A 12,556-nucleotide genomic window follows, 5' to 3' on the forward strand; every position below is an offset into this window, starting at 1 on the left:
GCACCCCATCATTCAGAATTTCCGAAGAAACCTTTTCCAGACTTTATGCGGTAAGAAAGGTTTGTAATGGAAAAACTTTGGTGGGAATTCTTACTGAGTTGCTTGGAAACAATCCTATTTTTAAAAATAAACACCAAAGTTAAGAAGCAGTTTCCATGACTGTACTGACATTGTAAACATTATTCAAATTGCAATGGTCCACAGAGCACCATAATTGAGACTTAAACACAGACTAAGTGTTTAAGTACAGAACACGCCTGTGCTGACAAATTCCTGCTAACTTCAATATGCATTCATTGAACATGACCTTTCCATTACTGGAGTGCACTTCAGGGGTCTACTAGTGTGCGATATTTGTAGCGGTAATTACTTAATTGAGGCAAGGGAAATTAAAAAGTAAAATGAACTGAGCAACATCTGTCACTTATGGAACAGAGTTTAAATGAAAAGAATGTGGCCCTGAAAGTTCTACATTTACATGAAGTGACATAACAAGGCAGGGCTTCAGTGTATTGGTGAATTGAGATGCTGACCTTTCTGGAATTTACAGGGTCAGCTCAATACCATATTGCATAATGAGCCAGGAACACAACACCAGAGCAAATCAATGGGGATGAGGACCTTTCACCTAAGGTTCCAAAAGCCTACGACGATTTGGAGGTGCATCAAGCAGGTTTGCAATTTTGCAAAACATTGGGTGGTATTTTCTCATTTTTTGGCATTGGCATAGGGGGTGCAAAAAATGGCGTGGAAGTCATTGGCCCCAAGGGCGCCTTCCACCGCTGTATTGTTAGCTAGTTATTTAAAAAAATTCAAGGGGCAGATCCCATGACATCAACCAGAGCCCGCCCCACCAAAAACGTAGGCTGTAATTTTTCGATTTTCTGGCAGTATTGTCTCGAGTGGGAAAAGAAGGCGGTAGCTGGGGTTTTCCCGCTGAATTTTCAAACACTTTACCAAAAGAAATGTAAGGGGTGGGTCCCATGACGCCATGTTGGCAGGGCAGGTTCTGATTGAGCCCACCCTGTCAGCGATGCAGGTTTCTGAAAGAAAGTGGGCCCTGATTACTGAAAATTAAATTTAAAAATGAACACTCCACGGAACTCCACCACTGCCCAGGATCTCCTCCTTGGGGGATGTACTCACCTACGCTCCTCTGGCGGGTTCTGCTCATAAGGTCCACATCTTGGGGCCCAGTTGTGAATGGACAATTTAATGCCGGGGACGGAGTGGGGGGGGCGGGGGGGTGGTGGTGGGGGGACGGGTCACTATCAGGCATAGAGGCCCGATGGTGAGATTCAAATTGATGTAAATGGGGATCCTGACTTTTAAAGTAGCTTAGAAGGAAATAATTAATCGACTGGCTATAAGTTCAGAGCAGTGTTTGTTATGTGGAACCTGGATGGGTGTGATACTTTCTAATTGCATCAATCTGTGTTTATTTCCATGATACTGCCAAATTGAGCAGAACAACATGACTTGAATGGAACTATTAATCACAGCCTACTGGCTGAGATCAGCGGAGAATGATTGAAACCGGACAGGTAATCACAGAGGGACAGGAAGAAGTCCTTACATGGCTTAGCCACTGGAAGACAACTTGAGAATACGCAAAGCAACCAACAACTGAAATCAACCCATCTAAGTGATCTGCATCCAGAAAAAGATTGCATATGAGCTTTTCGGAAAACTGTATTCTGTCTGTAAACCTCTGAAAATTCTCCCAAAGGAACACTCAAGTAAGAATTCAGAAGGTACGTATCGATGGGTAGAGTCTTGGTGAACCAAGCCAAAGCTCTCAGTCAAAGATCACTCCAAAACGACATATCGTCTTCACAGATTTCAAATGCCTGTATCCACAATGCGGGGTTTATTGCTGGTTGGTGTTATCCATCCTTCACTCTGCTTCTCTCTCCTGGGGCGTCATTCTCCGACCCCCGCCGGGTCGGAGAATGGCCGTTGGCCGCCGTGAATCCCGCCCCCGCCCCCGCCGAAGTCTCCGGTACCGGAGATTGGGCGGGGGCGGGAATCGGGCTGCGCCCTTTGGCGGGACCCCCCGCTGGATTCTCCGGCCCAGATGGGCCGAAGTCCCGCCCAGGAATTGCCTGTCCCGCCGACGTAAATCAAACCTGGTATTTACCGGCGGGACCAGGCGGCGTGGGCGGGCTCCGGGGTCCTGGGGGGGGCGCGGGGCGATCTGACCCGGGGGGGTGCCCCCACGGTGGCCTGGCCCGCGATCGGGGCCCACCGATCCGCGGGCGGGCCTGTGCCGTGGGGGCACTCTTTCCCTTCCGCCTCCGCTACGGCCTCCACCATGGCGGAGGCGGAAAAGACTCTCCCCACTGCGCATGCGCGGGAAACTGACAGCGGCCGCTGACGCTCCCGCGCATGCGCCGCATTTCCGCGCCAGCTGGCGGGGCAACAAACGCCATTTCCGCCAGCTGGCGGGGCGGAAATCCCTCCGGCGTCAGCCTAGCCCCTCAATGTCGGGGCTAGGCCACCAAAGATGCGGAGCATTCCGCACCTTTGGGCCGGCGCGATGCCCGTCTGATTGGCGCCGTCTTTGGCGCCAGTCGGCGGACATCCCGCCGTTGGGGGAGAATTTCGCCCCTTTACTTTGCTTGGCCACGAAGAAAGCATAAAGAAACTCTTCATTGGGAAATCTAAGCAGATCTATTGTATCCCTTACAATGGATGAGGATTAAATCTGTGCTGGTGATCAGAATCTCTCAACCTGGTAACACTTCTCAAGGCAAAAAAGTAAGTAAACAAATCAACCTGCAAAACGTGCAGAATCTTTCTAGGAAGGAACCACATGTAAATGGCTCACTTTCACTTAGCAGTCAACTAATGGGAAGGCCTATCCCTGTAATCCTGGAACCCCACCTAACCTTTTGGACACTATGGGCAATTTAGCATGACCAATTCATCTAACCCACACATCTTTGGTCTGTGGGAGCACCTGAAGGAAACCCGCGCAGACACGAGGAGAACGTACAAACTCCACACAGTCACCCGAGGCTGGAATTGAACCCGGGACCCTGGCGCTGAGGCAGCAGTGCTAACCACTGTGTCACCTGTGATTTTTGCTAAGTAAGTGCTGCTTGATAGCACTGTTGATGACCCCTTCCATCACTTTGCTGATGATTGTGAGAGTACACTGGTAGGGCAGTAATTGGCTGTGGTGGATTTATCCTGTTTTGTGTACAGGACATACCTGGGCAATTTTCCCAATGCCGAATGGATGTCCGATTGTAGCTGTACTGGAACAGCTTGGCAAAGGGTGCGGCAAGTTCTGGAGCAGAAGTCTTTCGTACTATTGCCGAAATATGGTCAGGGTCCATAGCTTTGCAGTATCCAGTGCCTTCAGCCATTTCTTGATACCATGTGAGGTGAATCGAATTGGCTGAAGGTTGGCACCTGTGATGCTGGGGACATCTGGAGGAGACCGAGATGGATTATCCACTTGGCACATCTGGCTGAAGATTATTGTGAATGCTTAAGCCTTGTCTTTTGCACAGATGTGCTGGGTTCCTCCACCATTGAGGATGGGGATATTTGTGGAGCCCCCTCCTCTAGTGAGTTATTTAATTGTTCACCACCATTCACCACCATTCACAACTGGATGTGGCAGGACTGCAGAGCTTATATCTGATTCATTGGTTATGGGATTGCTTAGCTCTGTCTGTCACTTGCTGCTTATGTTGTTTTGCATGCAAGTAATCCTGTGTTGTAGCTTCACCAGGTTGACACCTCATATTTGGGGTATGCCTGGTGCTGCTCCTGCCATGCTCTCCTGCACTCCTCATTGAACCAGAGTTCAATGGCTTGGTGGTAATGGTAGAGTGGGGGAATATACAGGGCCGTGAGGTTGCAGATAGTGGTTCAGTATAATTCTGCTGGCTGCCGATGGCCCACAGGGCCTCATGGATGCCCAGTCTTGAGTTGCTACATCTGTTCTGAATCTATCCCATATAGCATTATGGAAGTGCCACACAACACGATGGACAGTATATACAAGGTGAAGATGGGGCATTGTCTCCACAAGGACTGTGTGGTGGTCATTTCTACTCATACTGCCGTGGACAGATGCATCTGCAGCAGGCAGGTTGGTGAGGATGAGGTCTAGTATGTTTCCCCTCTTGTTGGTTCCCTCAGCACCTGTTGCAGACCTTGTCCGGCAGCTATGTCCTTTAGGATTTGGCCAACTCGGTCAGTAGTGGTGCTGCCGAGCCACTCTTGGTGATGAACATTGAAGTCCCCCACCCAGAGTACATTAAGTGCTCTTGCCACCCTCTGTGTTTCCTCCAAGTGGTGTTCAACACAGAGGAGTACTGATTCATCAGCTGAGGGTCGACATAGACTGCAGCAATTCAAGAAGGCAGCTCACCACCATCTTCTCAAAGGCAATTAGAGATGGCAAATAAATGCTGACCTTGCAAGTGCTGATGGTAAATAAATGCTGACCTTGCAAGCTCGCATCCCATGAACAAAACAAATCCTCCATTTCCTAATGAATCTCAGTCACACACAGATTAAAAAACATTTAACAATTAAATCAAAATGTTTGCTTGAGGAAATTTAATTTCAGTAGATGAGTCTCCACTAAAAAAAAGTCTTTTGTCAAGCTACATCAAAGTCAAAGATTTGATTCCACTCCTGATTGACATTAATGCCTTCATGAAATCAAATTACAAGAGTAGTGAGGCCGTGGAATGCCCTACCTGCTACAGTAGTGAACTCGCCAACATTGAGGGCATTTAAAAGTTTATTGGATAAACATATGGATGATAATGGCATAGTGTAGGTTAGATGGCTTTTGTTTCGGTGCAACATCGTGGGCCGAAGGGCCTGTACTGCGCTGTATTGTTCTATGTTCTATGTTCTATGTTCTATGTTATTACTGTTCTAACTGCGTCTGCTGCACTTCTCTCACAGTCTTATTGCTGAAGATGGAGCTGGGTTATCAAAATGCCTTTTCAGTGACTCTTTTCGGAGCATTCCAACAGTAGAGTTACAGCTATGGCCAATCCTTGATTTACCCCATCTAATAAGGCTGCCAGCTCTTAATGAGAGCATTCTGCCTGTCAAATGCTGGGCTGCCCTCTCATCATCTGAAAAATGGACACTCTCCCACTGAATTTCTAAGCTGTTGTTCTTGTTCGGCATATAATGTCAGAAAATAAAATGACCTTGATATGAGACTTTCAAATACCTGCATTGTCATCCATTTTGTGTATTGTTCTCAATAGCAATTATCTCAGACCCCAAAAGATACTTTGTTCAATTACTTCCAATTACCTTTGAACAAATGTTAACATGGATATGTGGATTAGCTTCTTCAAAATTATTCTCAGCATATGAGTAACTTCCCTGCATAAGACGAGCTTCCCAAATTACATCAACTATTTCAACTAAGAAGCAATGTGATTCTTTTTGGCGTTCCAATACTATCTGCATAGAGAGGTCTCAAGATTTTATGAGTTCCTTAAAGTTTAGCATCCACACCTGGGTGATTTTAATGCAGAACCACAAAAGAATTGAAGCCCTTGACTCATATTCTCCAGTTTTTATCAATCCATAGACAAGCCAATGGCCTTGAACTTAATCATTGGAAACCACCAGAAAATACTAAACTTGCGTTGAATTGCTATTGAATTGACCGATGAGGTTGGGAATAACAGCCAAATCCATTTGGAACCTGTTGACCTCACACTTGATGCACTTAGGAGCTGAAACTTTGGTGCGGTTTAAGAAGTGAACATCGGGTTTTTAATAAGTTACATTGTGATTTTCGTTCCCAGGTCCTGACGCAGAGGTTTTATAATTCTGAGTATGAGAACATACCAGACAGTATTGCTCACCCTCAAGAATCGCCAATGATCCAGAGATTTTCCTCTCTACTTGGCTGCTGATCCAGACAAACATTCCATTAAAAAAACAAACATGATTATCTTGTACAAAAAGCTGAATGTCCTTCCGCATAAAAAGCAAGAGCCCCCCAGGCTATGAAAATAAACGTGAGACAGTTATGAATCTACTCTTATCGACATTGTTTTTCTTCCTCATGTATATGGTGCTGCCTCTGTTTGTTATAACTAATTTCTCAATCTCTGTTTATAAATTGAAATCATCACAACAATTAGGAACAGGATTTGCAAGAGGAACAATTGAAAACTCAGTCAACCCCGTAAAAGGAAAGGTCAAATACGGGTTGAGCATCCCTTATCCGAAATGCTTGGGGCCGAGTGTGTTTCGGATTTCGGAATTTTTTGGATTTTGGAATATAATGTGCATGTGTGGCACATTGGGAACTGTGCATGTGCGGTGCGTGTTAGGAACTGCGCAAGTGCGGTGCACGTTAGGAACTGCGCAAGTGCGGTGCGCGTTGGGAACTGCGCAAGTGCGGTGCGCGTTAGGAACTGCGCAAGTGCGGTGCGCGTTGGGAACTGCGCAAGTGCGGTGCGCGTTGGGAACTGCGCAAGTGCGGTGCGTGTTGGGAACTGCGCAAGTGCGGTGCACGTTAGGAACTGCGCAAGTGCGGTGCGCGTTGGGAACTGCGCAAGTGCGGTGCACGTTAGGAACTGCGCAAGTGCGGTGCACATTGGGAACTGCGCAAGTGCGGTGCGCGTTGGGAACTGCGCAAGTGCGGTGCACGTTAGGAACTGCGCAAGTGCGGTGCGCGTTGGGAACTGCGCAAGTGCGGTGCGCGTTGGGAACTGCGCAAGTGCGGTGCGCGTTGGGAACTGCGCAAGTGCGGTGCGCGTTGGGAACTGCGCAAGTGCGGTGCGCGTTGGGAACTGCGCAAGTGCGGTGCGTGTTGGGAACTGCGCAAGTGCGGTGCACGTTAGGAACTGCGCAAGTGCGGTGCGCGTTGGGAACTGCGCAAGTGCGGTGCACGTTGGGAACTGCGCAAGTGCGGTGCGTGTTGGGAACTGCGCAAGTGCGGTGCACGTTAGGAACTGCGCAAGTGCGGTGCGCGTTGGGAACTGCGCAAGTGCGGTGCACGTTAGGAACTGCGCAAGTGCGGTGCACATTGGGAACTGCGCAAGTGCGGTGCGCGTTGGGAACTGCGCAAGTGCGGTGCACGTTAGGAACTGCGCAAGTGCGGTGCGCGTTGGGAACTGCGCAAGTGCGGTGCGCGTTGGGAACTGCGCAAGTGCGGTGCGCGTTGGGAACTGCGCAAGTGCGGTGCGCGTTGGGAACTGCGCAAGTGCGGTGCGCGTTGGGAACTGCACATCGCCCGGGGACTCATGATGTCACGTCAGCGTTCAAAAGAAAAGTGCGGACTTTGGAATTTTTCGGTTTCGGGAATTTCGGATAAGGGATGCTCAATCTGCATTGGTCTTTAAAATAACTCTGCCAAGTATTTTCCATAATGTGACAGTTTAAGATTTTCTAGGAATGAACATGCCACTCCCAATGAGACCCAGGAGTAAGTACATTGCCTGATGTGGAAAAACTGATGCAGGACAGGAAGATTCAAGATTTGCGGCAAAATTCTCCGGTATCGGCGCGATGTCCACCGACTGGCGTCCAAAACGGCGCAAATCAGTCGGGCATCGCACCGCCCCAAAGGTGCGGAATGCTCGGCCCCAACCTTAAGGGGCTAGGCCGGCGCCGGACAAATTTCCGCCCCGCCAGCTGGCGGAAAATGCCTTTGGTGCCCCGCCATCTGGGGCGGAAATGACATCACCGGGCGGCGCATGCGCGGGAGCGTTAGCGGCCGCTGACGGCATTCCTGCGCATGCGCAGTGGAGGGAGTCTCTTCCGCCTCCGCCATGGTGGAGACCGTGGCGAAGGCGGAAGGGAAAGAATGCCCCCATGGCACAGGCCCGCCCGCGATCGGTGGGCCCCGATCGTGGGCCAGGCCACCGTGGGCGCACCCCCCTTGTGCCAGATCGCCCCCCGCCCCACCCAAGACCCCGGAGACCGCCCGCCCTGCCTTGTCCTGCCGGTAAGGTAGGTGGTTTAATCTACGCCGGCGGGACAGGCATTTTAGCGGCGGGACTTCGGCCCATCCAGGCCGGAGAATCGCGGGGGGGGGGGGCCCACCAACTGGCGCGGCGTGATTCCCTTTCCCGCCGAATATCCGGTGCCGGAGAATTCGGCAACCGGCAGGGGCGGGATTCACGCCAGCCCCCGGCGATTCTCCGACCCGGCGGGGGGGTCGGAGAATCTCGCCCTTGATTCCTGATCTTAGTGGGCAGCATGGTGGCACAGTAGTTAGCGCTGCTGCCTCACAGCACCAGGGACTTGGATTCAATTCTGGCCTTGGGTCACTGTCTGTGTGGAGTTTGCATATCCTCCCGTGTCTGTGTGGGTTTCCTCTGGGTGCTCCGGTTTTCTCCCACAGCCCAAAGATGTGCAGGTTTGATGGATTGGCCATGCTAAATTGCCCCTGGTGTCCAAAGGTTTAGGTAGGGTTATGAGGTTACAGGGATAGGGTGGGACAGTGGGAGAGGGTTGGTGTAGATTTGATGGGCTGAATGGCCTCCTTCTACACTGTAGGGATTCTATGATTCTACCAAGCTGCTCACTGGTGCTCAGTTTGGGTTCTGCCAGGGTCACTCAGCTCCTGACCTCATTACAGCCTTGGTTCAAACATGGACAATAGAGCTGAACTCCAGAGGTGAGGTGAGAGTGACTGCCCTCGACATCAATGTAGCTTTTGATCGGGTATGTCATCAAGGATACCGAGCAAAACTGGAGTCAATGAGAATCAGGGGGAAAGCTCTCCACTGGTTGGAGTCATACCTGGTACAAGGAAGATGATTGTGATGGTTGGAGATCAGTCATCCCAGTCCTGGGACATCGCTGCCGGAGTTCTTCAGGATAGTGCCCTCGACCCAACCACCTTCAGCTGCTTCATCAATGACCTTCCTTCCAACATAAGGTCAGATGTGGGGATGTTCACTGATGATTCCACGATGTACAGCATGATTCACTACTCCTCAGATACTGAAGCAACCCATGTGAAAATTCAGCAAGACCTGGACAATATCCAGGTTTGGGCTGACAAGTGGTAAGTTACATTCATACCACACAAGTGCCGGCTAATGGCCATCTCCAATAAGAGAGAATCAAACAATCGCCCCTTGATATTCAATGGCATTACCATCTCTGAATTCCCCACTTTCAACATTCTGGGGGTTACCATTGACCACAAGCTGAACTGAACTAGCCATATAAATACTGTAGCTACAAGGGCAGGTCAGGGGCTAAGAATCCTGCGGCGAGTTACTCATCTCCTGACTCCCCAAAACCTGTCCACCATCTACAAGGCACAAGTCAGGACTGTGATGGAATACTCCTCACTTGTCTGGATGACAACAATCAAGAATTTTTACACCATCCAGGGCAAAGAAGCCTGCTCGATTGTCACTTCCTCCACCACTGACACAGAGTAGCATCTACAAGATGTACTGCAGGAGCTCACCAAGACTCCTTGCAGCACCTTCTAAACCCATTACCACTACCATCTAGAAGAACAAGAGCAGCAGATACATGGGAACACTACCACCTGGAGGTTTCCCTCCAAGTTACTCACCATCCTGACTTGGAAATATATCGCTGTTCCTTCAGTGTCGTGGGTCAAAATCGTGGATTCTTCCCTAATAGCACAGTGCGTGTACCTACACCACATGAACTGCAGCAGTTCTAGAAGGCAGCTCACCACCATCTTCTCAAGGGCAATTAAGGATGGTCAACAAATGCTGGCCTAGCCAGCGAAGCCCATAAAAAAATTACTTGCAGCAGAGTTGCCAGTGTCTGACCTCCTCTTGTATCCGCACGACTTAAAGGCCTGGTCCAGTTAATTTTCTGCTAAATGATAATCCCAAGAATACTAATTGTGGGGGTTCAACAAGTGTAATGTCATTGAACGTTAAAGGGAGATAGTTAGATCCTCTCTTGCTGGAGGTGATCATTGCCTAGCATTTGCATGTTAGGAATATAAGTTGCTACGAGTCTGAATATTGTTCAGGTCTTGCTGCTTGTGGGCACGGAATATTTCATTATGTCAAGAATTGCAAATGGTACTGAACACTGTGCAATCAGCGGCAGACATTCCCACTTCTGACTGTAGGGAAGGTACCTTCCATTCCTTTGAAACCTCGGGCGAAATTCTCCCCCAACGGCGGGATGCCCGCCGACTGGCGCCAAAGCCGGCGCAAATCAGACGGGCATCGCGCCGGCAAAAAGGTGCGGAAGTCTCCGCATCTTTGGCGGCCTAGCCCCAACATTAAGGGGCTAGGCCGACGCCGGAGGGATTTCCGCCCCGCCAGCTGGCGGAAATGGCGTTTGTTGCCCCGCCAGCTGGCGTGGAAATGCGGCGCATGCGCGGGAGCGTCAGCGGCCGCTGTCAGTTTCCCAGCGCATGCGCGGGAGCGTCAGCGGCCGCTGTCAGTTTCCCACGCATGCGCAGTGGGGAGAGTCACTTCTGCCTCCGCCATGGTGGAGACCGTGGCGGAGGCGGAAGGGAAAGAGTGCCCCCACGGCACAGGCCCGCCCGCGGATTGGTGGGCCCCGATCGCGGGTCAGGCCACCGTGGGGGCACCCCCCGAGGTCAGATCACCCCGCGCCCCCCCCCAGGACCCCGGAGCCCGCCCACGCCGCCTGGTCCCGCCGGTAAATACCAGGTTTGATTTACGTCGGCGGGACAGGCAATTCCTGGGCGGGACTTTGGCCCATCCGGGCCGGAGAATCCAGCGGGGGGTCCCGCCAACCGGCGCGGCCGGATTCCCGCCCCCGCCCAATCTCCGGGAGCGGAGACTTCGGCGGGGGCGGGATTCACGGCGGCCAACGGCCATTCTCCGACCCGGCGGGGGGTCGGAGAATGACGCCCCTCCTGTTTAAAAAGCTAAGATGATGGGGTGGGATTCTCCCCTACCCGGCGGGGCGGAGGGTTCCGGCGTAATGGAGTGGCGGGAACCACTCCAGCGTCGGGCCGCCCCAAAGGTGCGGAAGTCTCTTTAGCGGCCAAGCCCTCACCTTGAGGGGCTAGGCCCGCGCCAGAGTGGTTTCCACGGTAGGGGGTCGGAGAATCACGCCCCAGGTCTCAAAACTTAAACCAGGTTCACATGAGAATCCGTCTGAGAAACATTTGTCAAGATGCACATGAAATTACCTTTCGCCAGGTCAATGATCTGAAATGCTAACTATATGGCCGGGACAATGTTGGGAGGAGGACAACATGCCCCCGCCCGGAAACAATGTTGGCTTGTGCCAACTCGCTCTGCAGCAATAAAGTTCACTCAAATCAAGCAACTCGTGACGACAACACCAATGTTACAGTGCCCTGACGTCAATGATGAACTCACCTTCCAGTGTGATGCCAGTGATACAAATCTTGTAGCAGCCTTAATGCAGCAAGGACAACCAGTCGAATTTGCATCCAGGACACTAACATAAAGTTATGCTATGCTCTGATTGAGAAAGGGTGCGTGGCTATTGTTCTTGCTTGTGAGCATTTTCATTAAAACCTGCTCGGGAGAGACAAAAGTGGATTCCAACCACAAGCCACTTCAAAGCATTTTTCTCAAACCACTACTATCTGCTCTAAAGTGTCCGCAAATAATGTTACTTCTGTTACAAAGGTTCATTTCCATTCATCTGGATGTGGCATACAAGTAAGGGAAACAGATGTCCATCACTAACATGCTCACAAGAGCACCACTCCCCATGAAGAAAGTTTTTTTCAAATTTATAGTACCCAATTATTTTTTTTCCAATTAAGGGGCAATTTAGGGTGGCCAATCCACCTAACCGTCACATCGTTGGGTTGTGGGGGTGAAACCCACGCAGACACAGGGAGAATGTGCAAACTCCACACTGACAGTGACCCGGGGCTGGGATTGAACACGGGTCCTCAGCGCCGTTGCCAGCAGTGCTAACCACTGCGCCACCATGCCGCCCCCCACCACCCCCCCCCATGAAGAAATTTGAGGATGCTACAACAGAATATGAAATCTTGCAGATACAATGTGAGGTAGCAGCTTAACATACTCTGGAAGTCATCAACCCAGCAGAAACAGACAGCCAAGCGCATTGCTCAAATCAAATTAATTTTTAAAAAAATTACGGGATCTGGTCGTCGCCAGCATTTATTGCCCATCCCTAGTTTCCCTTCAGAAGGTGGTGGTGAGTTGCCTCCTTGATGCGCTGCAGACCTTGTGGTGTAGGTACATCCCCTATGCTGTTAGGGAGGTGTGATAAACCACTGTAGTATATAATATGTGTATTTTGGTAAACTGCCACTGTATTATATGTAATGTGGTAAACCACTGCCTGATGGCTCCGCCTCCCCTCGGGCTCGGTATAAAGGTAGCTGGTCTCCGCCTCTGCCCCAGTTCGGGATCAGAGGCCAGGAGGCTTTCTGTTTAGTTTATTAAAGCCTCAGTTATGTTCACTACTCGTCTTGTGTTCATTGATGACACATCAATTTAATAGACTAAAACTCTAAGATGTATTCATCGCTCAAGCCTGATCGCCTGGAGCTTGACCCACAGGCAGCCGACGCCACTGCAACATTCGAGCACTGGCTAAGCTGCTTCGA

The 12,556-nt window shown here is 50.6% G+C and overlaps 1 long non-coding RNA gene across 1 annotated transcript; it reads left to right on the forward strand.

Annotated features, from left to right (window-relative positions):
* The first annotated feature begins 597 nt into the window (after positions 1-597).
* LOC140409503 (uncharacterized) lies at positions 598-6,040 on the forward strand. Its single transcript, XR_011940359.1, has 3 exons — positions 598-673; positions 1,469-1,754; positions 5,805-6,040. It is a non-coding gene; the product is annotated as an uncharacterized lncRNA (long non-coding RNA).
* The last annotated feature ends 6,516 nt before the right edge of the window (positions 6,041-12,556 follow it).

Source organism: Scyliorhinus torazame, chromosome 3, assembly GCF_047496885.1.
Source record: "Scyliorhinus torazame isolate Kashiwa2021f chromosome 3, sScyTor2.1, whole genome shotgun sequence".
Taxonomy (NCBI): Eukaryota; Metazoa; Chordata; class Chondrichthyes; order Carcharhiniformes; family Scyliorhinidae; genus Scyliorhinus; species Scyliorhinus torazame.